General features: G+C 38.4%; 1 protein-coding gene across 1 annotated transcript in view; it reads left to right on the top strand.

Annotated features, from left to right (window-relative positions):
- Nucleotides 1–4388: 4388 nt before the first annotated feature.
- Nucleotides 4389–14562, top strand: part of DPH5 (diphthamide biosynthesis 5) — an 80599-nt gene continuing 70425 nt past the window's right edge. Inside the window, exons 1-2 of the mRNA XM_045036301.1 lie at nt 4389–4493; nt 9535–9691. The gene's annotated coding sequence lies outside the window, so the exon portion shown is untranslated. The remainder of the gene's footprint in view (nt 4494–9534; nt 9692–14562) is intronic.

Here is a 14562-nt window from a genome sequence, read left to right as displayed (position 1 = left end):
GCTAGAATGTATTATGATAAGTGAAATCAGTCAGTCAGAGAAAGACAAATACCATATGGTTTCGCTCATATGTGGAATTTAAGAAACAAAATAGATGAACATATGGGAAGGCGGGTGGAAAAAGAGAAAAGAGGGAAATAAACCACAAGAAACTCTTAATAATAGAGAACAGACTATGGGTTGATGGAGGGAAGTGGGTGGAAGATGGGCTAGATGGATGATGGGTACTAAGGAGGGCACTTATTGTAATGAGCACTCAGTGCTGTATGTAAGTTATGAATTACTGAATTCTGCTGAAACCAATATTGCACTGTATGTTAACTAAAATTTAAATTTAAAAAGGAAATAATTAATTAAAAAACAGTATATGTGATATATTTATAATAGTTTTATCAACTATTCATTCAATAAATATGTAATAAACATGGGGAAGGAATAAATAATCAAAGACTGCCTTTTATGTCACAGGCATGCTATTGTATTTAATCACCAAAGATATGCTTTGAGACAGGCATTAGTATCACCAATTTATTAATAAGACAGGTGAAATTCAGAGATTAAATAATTTCCTTAATGATACATAACAAGCCGGAAGAATCTGAATGACAAGAAAACCCACTTCTTTCCTTTATACCATTCTGTTTTTTTCTGCTGGCTCACATAGATAATGCAAACATGAATATGATATTGCCTTTAAATAGTCAGTAAAATAAAGTGTTTAATAGGCTAATACATAAAAATGCATGTAATCTTTTTAGAAAAGAGCCCAGCATAAAGGATCCACTATATATGAGTAGTTATCACTGTTGTTGGCTCCAGGTAACCTGCTGCACTGTTCTGAGTTGTCATTTCTTAATCTGAAAAAGGGCAATATTTATAAGCCATAACATTATGAATATAAACCATATGTTATCTCAAGATAGTATACTGTTAAATTTTTATTTAAATCTATTGTTATTTAACAAAACCCCAAAGTGTAAAAATATCCTAATAAGAAATAGTGTTTTATTAAATTCTAGTCACTAAAAAGAAAAAAAAAAGCCAAAGTTGGGCAGATCTGTACAATAAAAAGCTAGAAAGTAAGTTTTTACAAATAAACATATAATATAAACACATTTAGTTCTCCATAGCTATTTATTGATTGATTGATTTGCATAAAGGAATAAAACCAAATCAAGATTCACAGAAACAAAGTCATTCTGTTATCAGGAATCTTCATTTATTTAAGCTCTCCTCCCTCTCAGAGGATTCCCACAAAAAGCGCTGTCACACTGAATCTAATCATGTGGAGGAAAAACCTGAAATAACACTTTAATATCATCAAAGCTTTGAACTACACATGCCATCATAGACATCCACATCTTGTTATTGGCTAGGATCTAACCACATAGACACTCTTATTAAAGGAACTATTTTTTAGTATGCTTACTCTTAATATAGTAGGAAGTTATAGGTTCCGATCCTGGTGTGCATAAAAAGATAAACTCTGTAAGAAAACTAAAACACAATTTACATTCAAACTTGTTGGTTACAATTCAATTTTAATTATAGGCAATTCTTTTAGGATTTGCTTTGAAACAAAAAGGAATCTCTTTGAGAAATATAACTGACATCTATAATGTGAATGCAGGCAAAACAAAAAAAAACAATGTAAAATAGTGGATACTATTTTAAAAAATGTATGATTAATAACAGTCATTTGTTTCTCAGGCTGTTACTGGAACTGCAAAATAGAGTCTGTCCTCTTATCTCAGAGGAACAGCCGTCCTGCCCACTTCCAAATAACCCCCCAGCACTGTGCTTGATGGCCTTCCCTAAAAACTATGCTTAAGTTGTATAGCTGTTTCTGTATCTGTGTCTCTATCTTCATTTCTGAATCTATATCTATTGCTGTGTAATTTATCACCATATCTATCTTTCTCAATGCAGTTTTTGCCTCAAACTACAATCCTATTTTTCTTTTACTAACACATCTCCAGGAAAAAAAGAAAAAAGCAGTTTCCACTTTAAGTGCTCACTAACTCCTTCCTTAGGGCCTTGCCATATAGCTTCCTACCTCACTACATCTCTAAAGCAACTAAAATCCTTTCTACTGGGTTGATTAGTGTCCCTTCTCCCTCAAATTTATGCCCACCTAGAACCTGTGAATATAAACTTATTTGGAAATGGGTCTTTGCAGATGTAATAAAGTTGAGACCACACTAGATTAGAGTGGGTTGTAATCCAATGACTGATGTCCTAAAAAGAAGAAAGAAATCTGGACACTGAGACACAGACACTCAGAGGGAAGATGGCTATGTGAAGAAGGAGCCAGAAAACGAAGTGATGCAGCTATAAGTGAAGAAATGTCGAGGACTGCCAGTAACCACCAGAAGCTAGAAGAGGCAAGGAAGGATTCTTCCTTAGAGTGTTAGGAGGGAGCATGGCCCTGCTGATACCTTGATTTGGGGCTTCTGTCCTGCAAAGGTGTGAGAGAGTTAGGTTTCTGTTGTGTTGAGCCATCCAGCTTGAGGTATGTTGTTGCTAGAAAACTAATACATCCTCCTAATCACAAAATCCAGTTGTCCCTCACTTTCCTCGGTTTAAAGAAAATTTTATAGTAAAATTCTTCCATTGGATTTGAAGACTCTATTAATATCCCCGTGAGCTCCTTTCCCTCCCTTTTTGCCTTTTTGTGGGCTTTCTCCAAAACTCTTTGCTCTTCTTTTCATTCCTTCTCCTATAAGACCTCTCCTAGTCTCATGATTTCAACTCAATACAGATAACTTCCAAACCGAAATCTTCGCCTCTGACCTATCTTCAGAGCTTTACATCCTACATTTTTACCAATAGTAATTTTTAAATTCTGCGATCTGTTTTATTTTATTTTTATTTTTATAGGCAATTTTTCTGATAAAAGTCCATAGCCACTTATATGTGCTAAGCACGTTACATATATTAACTTGATAACATTCATAACAACCTCATGAAGCCATTACTATTATTATGCCTTTATAATAGCCGTTACTATTATTAAGATGAGAAAGTTGTGTGAAGCACTGAGTGGTGACATTAACTTGTCCAAGGCCCTGCAGTCGGTAAGTTATGGAGCTCGATACAGACCTACACAATTTCACGGGGTACAGTAATTCTTAAGCATTTAGGCAACTCAGACTTTTTTGAGAATTTGCTGTAAACGTAGTTATTCTCCACAGAAAAATTCTTTCCCATAAAATTTTAGAGAGTTCAAGAATCTCTTAGAAGTCCACTTATGGATCCTAAGTTAAGAACACCTGTATTGGAAAAAACTGAGTTACCACGGACATTAGGAATAAGAAAAACAGAACTGGATTCAACAATCTAATTTGATCCATTAATTTGACTCCCTAGGAAAAGATAATTTCTGCTACACTCAGCAAGTTAGTAGATCTTTATCATAAAGAAAATGGTGAACATCATGCTCATTCATTCAACTCAAGTTAATGAATGGCTCCCAGTCTAGGAGGGAAAACAAAATACTTAAACAATTGTTTGCTAATTTTAAGACAAATACTTAAACAAACATAAGAAAATGCAATAGTTATGACAAGAACAATAACGTTTGTGGATATGTGGAGAATAATATAAAAGGATGGTGATGAACAAGTAGATCAGATTAGAAAATCATTTTAATTAGGTTAAAAAATCCATGCAGGAGATGATTAGAGAGACTCTAACAAAATGCAGTGGAAATAATCTTTCCCAATGGGTAAAAAGGAATAGATTCAAAGATTACAAATGAGACAAAATTGTCCAAGTTAGGGGCCAATTAGACACACAAGATGACAGAGAGAAGGGGAATAGAAGGACAACTCTGGAGATTGCTAAATAGGATGACTGAGCATAAGAGATGCCATTAACTGAGACAGGAAATAACAGAAGGGAGTTGGGGTGAGGAGAAAAAATTCCATTTGGACATGCTTGTTTTAAGATTAGATTCAGGCATCAATGTAAAATAGAGTTCAGATAAAAGACTGGGGTAAATATTCTGGAGTCAAAGATATATTATGGACATAGTTGAAGAACTTAAATGGATGAATTATATGAAGCATGATGAATATATAGCAAAGGGATATATAATTAGAGTCCCCCAGAGAAACAGAACCAATAGGAGGGGTGTGTGTGTGTGTGTGTGTGTGTGTGTGTGTGTGTGTGTATTTTAAAGAGATTTCTTTCTTTTTTTTTTTTAATTTTTTTTTCAACGTTTATTTTTTTTTTTTGGGACAGAGAGAGACAGAGCATGAACGGGGGAGGGGCAGAGAGAGAGGGAGACACAGAATCAGAAACAGGCTCCAGGCTTTGAGCCATCAGCCCGGAGCCTGACGTGGGGCTCAAACTCCCGGACCGCGAGACCGTGACCTGGCTGAAGTCGGGCGCTTAACCGACTGCGCCACCCACGCGCCCCTAAAGAGATTTATTTCAAGGATTGGCACATATGATTGTGGAGGTTTGGCATTCTGAAACCCGAAGGGCAGGTAAGTCTGAAATTTTTATGATGGGCTGGCCAGCAGGCTAGAAACTCAGAAACTCTAGCAGAGGTTGATCTTGAGGCAGAATTTCTTTTTCTCCAGAAAATCTCAGTTTTTGCACTTAAAGTCTTCCAACATTGGATGAAGCCCACCCACATTATCTTCTTAAAGTGAACTGATCTTAGGTGTTAACCACATCCACTAAATACTCTGTATCAGTGCTTGATTAAATAACTGGATAGTACAGCCTAGCCAAGTTCACACATACAGTTAACCATCACAGGAGTGAAGACAGGACCCAACAGTCAATGGGAAAACAAAAGTATACTGACAAGTAGTCAGAGACGTAGAGAACTTGAAGACAGGGATCAAAGATGCCAAAAATAAAAGATTATCAACATGATCAAAAGTGTCAGGCACCATGCCTGGGGTCACATGAGATAAGAGCTGAAATCTGTTCATGGACTTTAACACTTAGTAGTTGATTGTGACCCCAGTGAAACCTATTTTGATGGAATTTGGGGGAAGGGGACAGAATTGCAGTGGATTGAAAAGTGAAAGGCAGTTGAGGAAGTAAAAGCCTAATTGCAATGTATTAGTAGGAATAATAATTGAAATGTTCCAAAAAACATTTTCCCTTTCTTCAGCTGAGGCCTCCCCACAACCAAATTATTTAGGTCTTCCCCAAAGCCAGAACAACTCCCTGAGGGGCCACCCCAGCAACAGGTGCAGTCACGGCTGTTTAGAGGTCAAGCATTATGAAAATTAGCTTCATGTCACAGATGACAAAGTAGACATTAAAATGGAAATTCTGGTAATATTTTTAAGAGATATAAGAAAATCCCTAGAAAAGTTCTAATTTTTTTTTGTGGAAATAAATGCAAATATATTCATTAATAAATATTACTTTAAAAAATCATGGGTAATCTATATACTTTTCTGGTATCAGAAAAGATTCCAAAAATGTGTTAAATGTGCAGTTTGTTAAGTGGTCATACTTAAAGTTTGGATATATAGGTAAGTACAATTAATAAAAAAAAAGCATTTATGAGAAATGGGTACATAGAATTATTTCATTATGATAAAATAGTACTTAAGTTATTTGTCAAGGTTAAGTCTTTGCCTCTAATAAAATCAAGAAGTATTACTTGAAATGCAAATGCTTTCTAAAATACTTGAATTTCACAATTGTTAGAAATTCGTTTGACATATAATCTTAATACTTATTTGATAAAAGAATAATCTTATGTGTGTTTCTTAACCAGATACATATATACAAATTATCTGGGCCTCCCCAAGGCTAAAACTACTTCTGAAGGGCTTCTCTCAGCATTCAGGAGAAAGACCATTGGATCTATGAATTAAAAACAAAATTAGACAAAATATTTCTTTTTTAACACTGGTCTTGGGATATAGGACCTATACTTAATTTATAGGCTACTCATGGGGCATCTGAGTGGCTCAGCCAGTTAAGTGTCTGACTTCAGCTCAGAGCCTGGAGCCTGCTTCGGATTCTGTGTTTCCCTCTCTCTCTCCCCTTCCTCTGCTCACACTCTGTCTCTATCTCAAAAAATAAATCAGCATTAAAACATTTTTAAAAATTTATAGGTTACTCATGATACATATAGTTTTATTGTCAATGAAGACTTTACCTAATTGATGAATAGTTCTGCAGACCCAATTATCTTCAAATACTTTGGTAAATGAGCTGTCTCTTCTATTTCCCATTAAAAAGAAAAAGGTAAAAGGTTAAATAAAATAAAATTACTGAAAAAAAGAAGAGAAATATTTTTTAAAGGCAACAGTAAAACAAATTATCCAGAAACACAACCAAGGGCAAGGCAAGTGCCCCTGTAATAAAGAACAGGACACCTTATCAAGTGGAAAGTTGGAGAGATGACACAGCAAGGGCTTCTCTTTGTTTCAACATTCACAAGAATTTTTTATTATTAAGTTTTAAATTCCATACATCAGGGGTGCCTGGGTGACTCAGTCAGTTGACATCTGACTTCGGCTCAGGTCATGGTCTCATTCATGGTTCATGAGTTTGAGCCCCACATCGGGCTCACTGCTGTCAGTGCTGATACTGCATTGGGTCCTCTGTCCCCCTCTCTCTCTGCCCCCTCCCACTCATGCTCTCTCTCAAAAATAAACATTAAAAAAAAAATCCATACACCACCCAGTGCTCATTCCAACAAGTGCACTCCTTAATCTGCAACCATTTCACCTATTTCCCCACCCACCTTCCCACTGATAGTTTGTTCTCTATACTTGAGTAGTCTGTTAACTTGGTTTCTCTCTTTTTCTTTTAGTTGTTTCCTTTGTTTCTTAAATTTCACATGATTGCTATTATATGGTATTTGTCTTTCTCTGACAGACTTATTTCGCTTAGCATTATACTCTCTAGTTCCATTCGTGTCATTGCAAATGGCAAGATTTCATTCTTTTTTATGGCTGAGCAATATCCCATTGTGTGGAATCTTCTTTGTCCATCTTCTTTATCTATTCATCTATCAATGGACACAGGCTGTTTCTGTATTTTGGCTATTGTAAATAAGGCTTCAATAAACATAGGGGTGCATGTATCCCTTTGGATTAGTGTTTTCATATTTGGGGGGTAAATACCTAGTAGCGTGAATGCTGGATTGTAAGGTAGTTCTATTTTTAACTTTTTGAAGAATCTCCGTATTGTTTTCCAGAGTGGCTGCACCAGTATGCATTCCTGCCAGTAGTGCAAGAGAGTTCCTAGTTCTCCACATCCTTGCCAACATTCGTTGTCTCTTGTGCTTTTGGTTTTAGCCATTCTGACAGATGCGAGGTGATATCTCATTGTAGTTTTGATTTGCATTTCCCTGATGATGAGTGATGTTGAACATCTTTTAATGTGTCTGTCGGCAATCTGTATTTATTTGGAGAAATACCTGTTCATGTCTTCTGCCCATCTTTTAATTGGATTATTTGTGGATTTTTTTGTATTGAGTTGTACCAGTTCTTCATATATTTTGGAAACTAATTCTTTATTGGATATGTTGGGTGCAACATCTGACACAGGAAGGGCTTCCTAATCATAGCTCAAAGTGTTTGAAGATTTCACCATCAGACACTAAGACTTGACCTCCAAGAGAGGTATATGCAATCTGTTTTTACTGCAGGCCCATATATGGGCAGGCAACATGAACTGTTCTTCCTCCCACACTCCTCCTCCTCCTCTCCCTCTACAGGCTCCTCTCACTCTATTATTTATTTATTTTTTTTAGCATTTATTTATTTTTGCGAGGCAGAGAGACACTATGTGAGCAGGGGAGGGGCAGAGTGAGAGGGAGACAGAATCCGAAGCAGGCTCCAGGCTCTGAACTGTCAGCACAGAGCCTGGTGTGGGGCTTGAACTCCAGAACCGTGAGATCATGACCTGAGCCGAGTTGGACACTTAACCCACTGAGCCACACAGGCACCCCAAGTCTCCCCTCACTCTAAAAGGTCACTCTTTTAAAAAAATTTTTTTAGTGTTTATTTTTAAAAGAGAGAGAGAGAGCACAAATTGAGGAGGGCAGAAAGAGGGAGACACAGAACCTGAAGCCGGCTCCAGGCTCTGAGCTGTCAGCACAGAGCCCGATGAGCAGCTTGAACTCAAGAACCACGAGATCATGACCTGAGCTGAAGTCAGATGCTTAACCACCTGAGCCACCCAGGTGCCCCAAAATCCACTCTCTTTTTGATGGGCACTTGGGTTGTTTCCAGTGTGAGACTTTTATGAATAGAACTGCTACAAAAACTCTTGTACAAGTCCTTTCCTGGGCATATGTATTCATTTCTCTGAGATAAATACTAGGAGCTGAATGGGTACGTCATAGGGTAAGTACACATTTAATCACAAGCAGGCCTCCAAAGTCCCCTCATCACTTTACACTCTACTGGCAAGATAAGAGAATCCAGATATTCTACATCGTTGCCAACATTTGGTGGTGTTCATCTTTTTAATTTTAGCCATTCTAATAGATGTAAAGCGGAATCTCACTGTTAGTATTAATTTACATTTCTCTAATGACTAATGATGTTTTGTATCTTTTCCTGTGCTTACTAGCCATTAACCAATCTCAGATTCATTCTCAGGTGAAGTGTCGTCATTCAAGGCAGTTTTTAAAATGAAGTTTTCTTATTTTTGAGTAGCAGTGTGAAATAATAATATGTATGTTGGTGGTCACTGCTCCCAATTTCTGACACAGAGCTCCTAAAATGCTTATAAAATAGGGATGCTATGAGAATATTTTGTTCTAACGTTTAGTCAAATTTGACCTGGCTTTCTGAGACAGACCTCCTAAGACCTTTGTAATCTCCTGAGTGACAGAGGCATCTGACACTGAGGTTCTGAATGCCCTGGAATTTCATGGGTGACAGGAGCCTCTTTTGTTCTAATGAGGTGAGTCTTGGTGGGCCCCTGGCTGGGGGCTGATCGCCAGAAAGAGAGCCACAATTAGAAGCTTGGTACTTTCAGACCCCCCCCCCCCGCCCCCCCCCCCCCGCAATCTCTGCAGAGGGGACAGGCTGTAAACAGAGTTAGCAATCAATCATGTCTATGTTATGAAGTCGACATAGAAATTCTAACAGTTCAGGGTTTGGGAGTTCCCAGGCTGTGAACACAACCATGTGCCAGGAGGATAGCATATCCTAGTTCCACAGAGACAATTCTTGTGCTTGAGACCCTTCCAGACCTCAACCTATGTATCTAATCATATAGCTATTCTTGTGTATCCTTTATCATATCCTTTACTATACAACAAACCAGTGAACACAAATGTTTCCCCGAGTTCTGTGAGCTGTTCTGGCAGATGATTAAATTGAAGGAGCCATGGGAACCCTCAATTTATAGCTAAACTGGACAGAAGTTGTGGGTTACCTGGTATGATATTGTGATTTATAACCAGAAATATAGTCTTCATCTACTGTTCCTGGCACATCCTCCTAAAACCTTGTTATTTTCTATACAGTAGTTTCTCCCCGCCCCCCTCGCTGCCCCACTTATCCGCAGTTTCACTTTCCATTATTTCAGTTATCCATGGTGAACCTCTACCTGCAAGCAGATGACATTGCTTCTGATGTACTGCCAGGTCATTAGTAGCCCAATGCTACATCACAGTACCTATGTCATTCACCTTACTTCATCTCATCACCCAGGCATTTTATCATTTGATGTCATCACAAGAAGGGTAAGTACAGAGGCACCTGGGTGGCACAGTTGGTTAAGCGTCCGATTTTGGCTCAGGTTGCGATCTCACAACTTGTGAGTTCAAGCCCCACGTCAGGCTCTGTGCTGACAGCTCAGAGCCTGGAGCCTGCTTTGGGTTCTGTGTCTCCCTCTTTCTCTGCACCTCCACAGATCATGCTCTGCTTCTCTCAGAAATAAGTAAACATTAAAAAAAAAGGGTGGGGGTGGGGCGCCTGGGTGGCTCAGTCAGTTAAGCATCCGACTTCAGCTCAGGTCATGATCTCGCGGTCCGTGAGTTCGAGCCCCGCGTCAGGCTCTGGGCTGATGGCTCAGAGCCTGGAGCCTGCTTCCGATTCCGTGTCTCCCTCTCTCTCTGCCCCTCCCCCGTTCATGCTCTGTCTCTCTCTGTCTCAAAAATAAATAAACATTAAAAAAAAAATTTAAAAAAAAAAGGGTGGGGGTGAGTATGGTACAATAAGATATTTTGAGAGAGATCACATTCACATAACTTATTACAGTATATTATTATAATTGTTCTATTATTATTGTCTCTTATTGTGTCTTATTTATTAATCAAACTTTATCATAGGTATGTATGCACGTATACAAAAAACCATACTATATACAGGGCTCACTCTCAGTTTCAGTATCTGCAGTTTCAGGGATCTACTGGGGGTCTTGGAACCTATCCCCTCCTGATAAGTGGAGGTGTGGGGGGGGGCACTGCTTAAGGGCCATGGGGTAACTTTGTTATACTATTCGCCCTTTTGTCATAAGTTCCTGAAATAGTTCCAAAGCCAAAAAGGTAAGGAGTGTCTTGTCATTCACAACCAGCCCTTTTAAACCACACCTGAGTTAATGTTTAGGCGCTAACTTTTGTAAATGCCAAAGGGTGAGGGCCACTTGCCAGGGGAACCAACCCTGATTAGAGGGTTGGAACTTTCAATCCCATCCCCGAGCCCCCAGCCTCCAGAAAGGGGAGAGGGCCTGGAGGTTGAATCAATCATGCATATGTAATGGAGCCTCCATAAAAACTCCGAAGTAGAAGCTTCAGAGTTCCCAGGATGGTGAACACCTGGAGATGGTGACAGAGAGGTGAGCCCAGACAGAAGGGAAGCTCTGTGCCCCTTCCCTCGTAAGTCACCTACACATCACTTCCATCTGGCCACTCCTGAGTTATATCCTTTTAAAATAAATCAATAATTTAATAGGTAAAATGTTTCTCTGTGCTCCATGGACTGCTCTATCAAATCAATCAAACCCAAATAGAGGGTGGGAGGAACCTCCTATCTAGTTAGGTAAGGTAATAACCTGGACTTCAGTTGGCATGTGAAGCGGGGACAGTCTTGTGGGACTGAGCCCTTAATCTGTGGGATCTGATACCATCTCCAGTTACATAGTGTCAGAATTTAGTTACATTGTAAGACAGTCTGTATCCACTGAGAACGGGAGAATTGCTTGGTGTTGGAAAAGAGATCATACTTGGGGACCTACTGCTTGTGATTGGCCTCTAAAGTGGGGGGCAGTCTTGTGGGACTGAGACCTTAACCTGTGGAACTTGTGCTAAGTCTGGTTAGTGTCAGAACTGAACTGTAGGACATGCAGCTGGTGTTGGAGAATTGGTTGATGGGGGGAAACCCCACATGTTGGAAGTAATGTGGTAGCAATGCAAGAGTAAGGGAGAAATAAGGAGTTTTCCTTATGAGAAGGAACTTAATAAATTATTCAGATACGAGTCCTTTGTCAGATATATGCATCTTGAATATTTTCTCTCAGTATGAGACTTGATTCCTCCTAATGACGTCTTTTGACCAGAACTTTAGATTTTGATGAAATTTCAATTTATCAGTTGCTTTCTAAGATTGTTGCTTCTTTATGCTTTTATAAGACATTATTTTCTTAGAAAAGAAATTATTTTCTTGATTTATTCTTCAGTTTAAAAAAGTTAACTGTTAATAACAGTCTATTTCAATTTTAAAGCTATTGAAGTTCAGTAAAATATTGTCTCTTATAGTTCACATTGCTTCATTGTTTTAAGATTTAAACACAAACATAAAATCAGTGGCCACACAGATTGTCAGAACTGAAGGAATTTAAGTTCTGTCTCTTTGCTTTTAAGTTACTGTACTATCAATGACTTTAAGTCTATTATTTAACAAAAGACTGTGCAGTATCATTGAGCTACTTGAAGAAAGCTCAAATAATTTCTAACCATAATGAACCATAAACATTTTCTGTAAAGGACCAGATAGTAAATACTTTACATTTTGCAGGCCATGCACAGTCCCTATTGCAACTACTCAACTCAGCTGTTCTAGTGTGAAAACAACCACAGATAACACGTAAATGAATAAGCATGGCTTTGTACCAATACAACTTCACTTATGGACACTAACATTTGAAATCCATATAGAGTTTTCATGTCATGCAATATTGTTCTTCTCTTGATTTTTTTCCAGCCATTTAAAAATGTAAAAACCATTCCTAGCTCACAGGCTATACAAAACAGGCAGCCGGCAGATTTAGGTATGCAGTTTACTGACTTCCAGCCAACGGAATGTTTTTTTGTTAATATTCCTTGCTGTCCCCCTTTGTAGGACAGGTTTACATCTAGTTCACCCTCATACAGAAGGTGAAACCTTTTGAGTATAGATCTCCTCACAACAGGTCTCTTACTAGACCGTTTGGCTTTGGTAGGCTGTAGTTGGTCTCCCGCCCTGGTTACCCTGAGTTGTGGAAATAGAGCTCAGGGGCCAAGTGCTTTTGCACAAATCCCTGGGGCAAAAAAGCAGCTTGAGTGCTACTTCATCTCTCTGGATTTCTGTATTCATATTGCTTTTTTTTTTTTTTAATTTTTTTTCAACGTTTATTTATTTTTGGGACAGAGAGAGACAGAGCATGAACAGGGGAGGGGCAGAGAGAGAGGGAGACACAGAATCGGAAACAGGCTCCAGGCTCTGAGCCATCAGCCCAGAGCCCGACGCGGGGCCCGAACCCACGGACCGCGAGATCGTGACCTGGCTGAAGTCGGACGCTTAACCGACTGCGCCACCCAGGCACCCCCATATTGCTTTTGTCCTCTGAGTTTTCAAAATTTCTAGCCAGCTCAGTTAAACATTTTACCCATCATGTATAGCAGTTATCAGTAGAAGGGTTAAAGGATTTTGCCATTCTGCATAAACAGATCTTATAATCACAAATAATTTTTATTCACACTACCAAAAAGCACTGGGTCATTTTACCCTCTTTCCTTACATTACAATTTTTAAAAGTTTTGGAGGCTAAAGTCCTAGATAGACTGTTAGATTTCTTCCTAGGAGTTATATACTTCACTCTAACGTATCTTAATAAGAAAGTGTCAATATTGGTACAATAAATTTAATATTGTTTGACTACTTAAAGTACCTGTAAATGTAGGCAGAAACTTTAACCAAGATTTAATTACTGTTTACAAACAAATCCTGGATTAAATGGTAAACAGAATTTTAAAATTTTAAGTTAAATCAGTAAGAAATACCACATGGAGAAAATAACATGTCTAAGGACTATAGATTACTTTGTCTATTCAATCTAACTTAAATGATGTAGGACCCAGCAAGATTTCACAGACCATCAGCTTTCGAAGGATCATTCAAGTTCCATTCTGCTTATATGCTATGAACTGTCCGCATTAGTGGAATTTCTGAAACACATTCTCTAAATGAAGTTGATGTAATCTAATTCAGAAGTATATCCTGATTCTGATCATTTTTTTTTTTTGGTATGGACAACCTCTAGCAGACTGCCAAATGAAAATTTATGCTGTCAATTCAGTTTTTAAGTGTCATTTAGACAATCTGTACATGAATTCCAAATTCCTTGCCCCCCCCTTTTTATATGAGAATAAAGTTTACTCTCTTAGCAAATTTCAGCTCTACAATATTATCAACTATAGTCACCATGTTATATATTAGACCTTAGACTTTATCTTATACCTGGAACTTTGCAACCTTTTACATACTCTCCATTAGCCCGTCCACCCCATACAGTTTCTATGAGCTTGGCTTTTTTTCCCTATTGAACATATGATACCATGCTGTATTAGTCTTTCTGTCTAGCTTATTTCACTTAGTGTAATGTCCTCAAGTTCTATACATGTTGCTGCAAACAGTAGGATTTCCTTCTTTCTCATGGATAATATTCTATCGTGTATGTGTGCATACACACACACATCTTCTCCATTATCCATTGACAGACTTGGGTTGTTTCTGTATCTTGGCTATCAGAAATAATGCTGCAATGGACATAAAAGTATGAGTATCTCTTCAATATCCTGTTTTCATTTCCTTTGGAACATGGCCCTTTCTTGACATGACTATAACAAATTCTGGACTATCAGCGTAATTCAGGTTTTGTACATGCTTCAGTTTTGGTGACCAACTTGTTTTTTTTATTTTAGATGGCCTAAGACTGTTGGATGAAGAATGTGACTGGCCTGTCCCTGGGTCCTGGGTGGTAGGCTCTAAATCCTTAGAATTTCCCCAGTGATAGGAGTGTCTTTGTCATTCGTGGTGGGCTCCAAGAAAGTTTACATTAGCGGGAGAATCAGGATGGGGACTGGACAAGACAGAAAGACCAATCACATGTCTAGAAATTTGGGACTTTGAGCCACATGGTATCTGCCCATCCATCAGGAGAAGAAGTGGAGACATAGACTTAATTGAACCTCATAGCCAATGATTCAATCATGCTTATGTAATGAAAACCCCCTAAAAATTCTGGACACTGAAGCTCAGATGAACTCCCCCTATACACTGTCTTACATCAATGGGGGGCTAAGGAGAGTGCTCTGACTACAAGAGGAGAGGACATGGAAATCTCATATTTGGGGCC

This window comes from Felis catus, chromosome C1, assembly GCF_018350175.1.
Source record: "Felis catus isolate Fca126 chromosome C1, F.catus_Fca126_mat1.0, whole genome shotgun sequence".
Classification (NCBI taxonomy): domain Eukaryota; kingdom Metazoa; phylum Chordata; class Mammalia; order Carnivora; family Felidae; genus Felis; species Felis catus.
The sequence above is the reverse complement of the archived record's forward strand: the minus strand, read 5'-3'. Positions and strand labels throughout refer to the sequence as shown.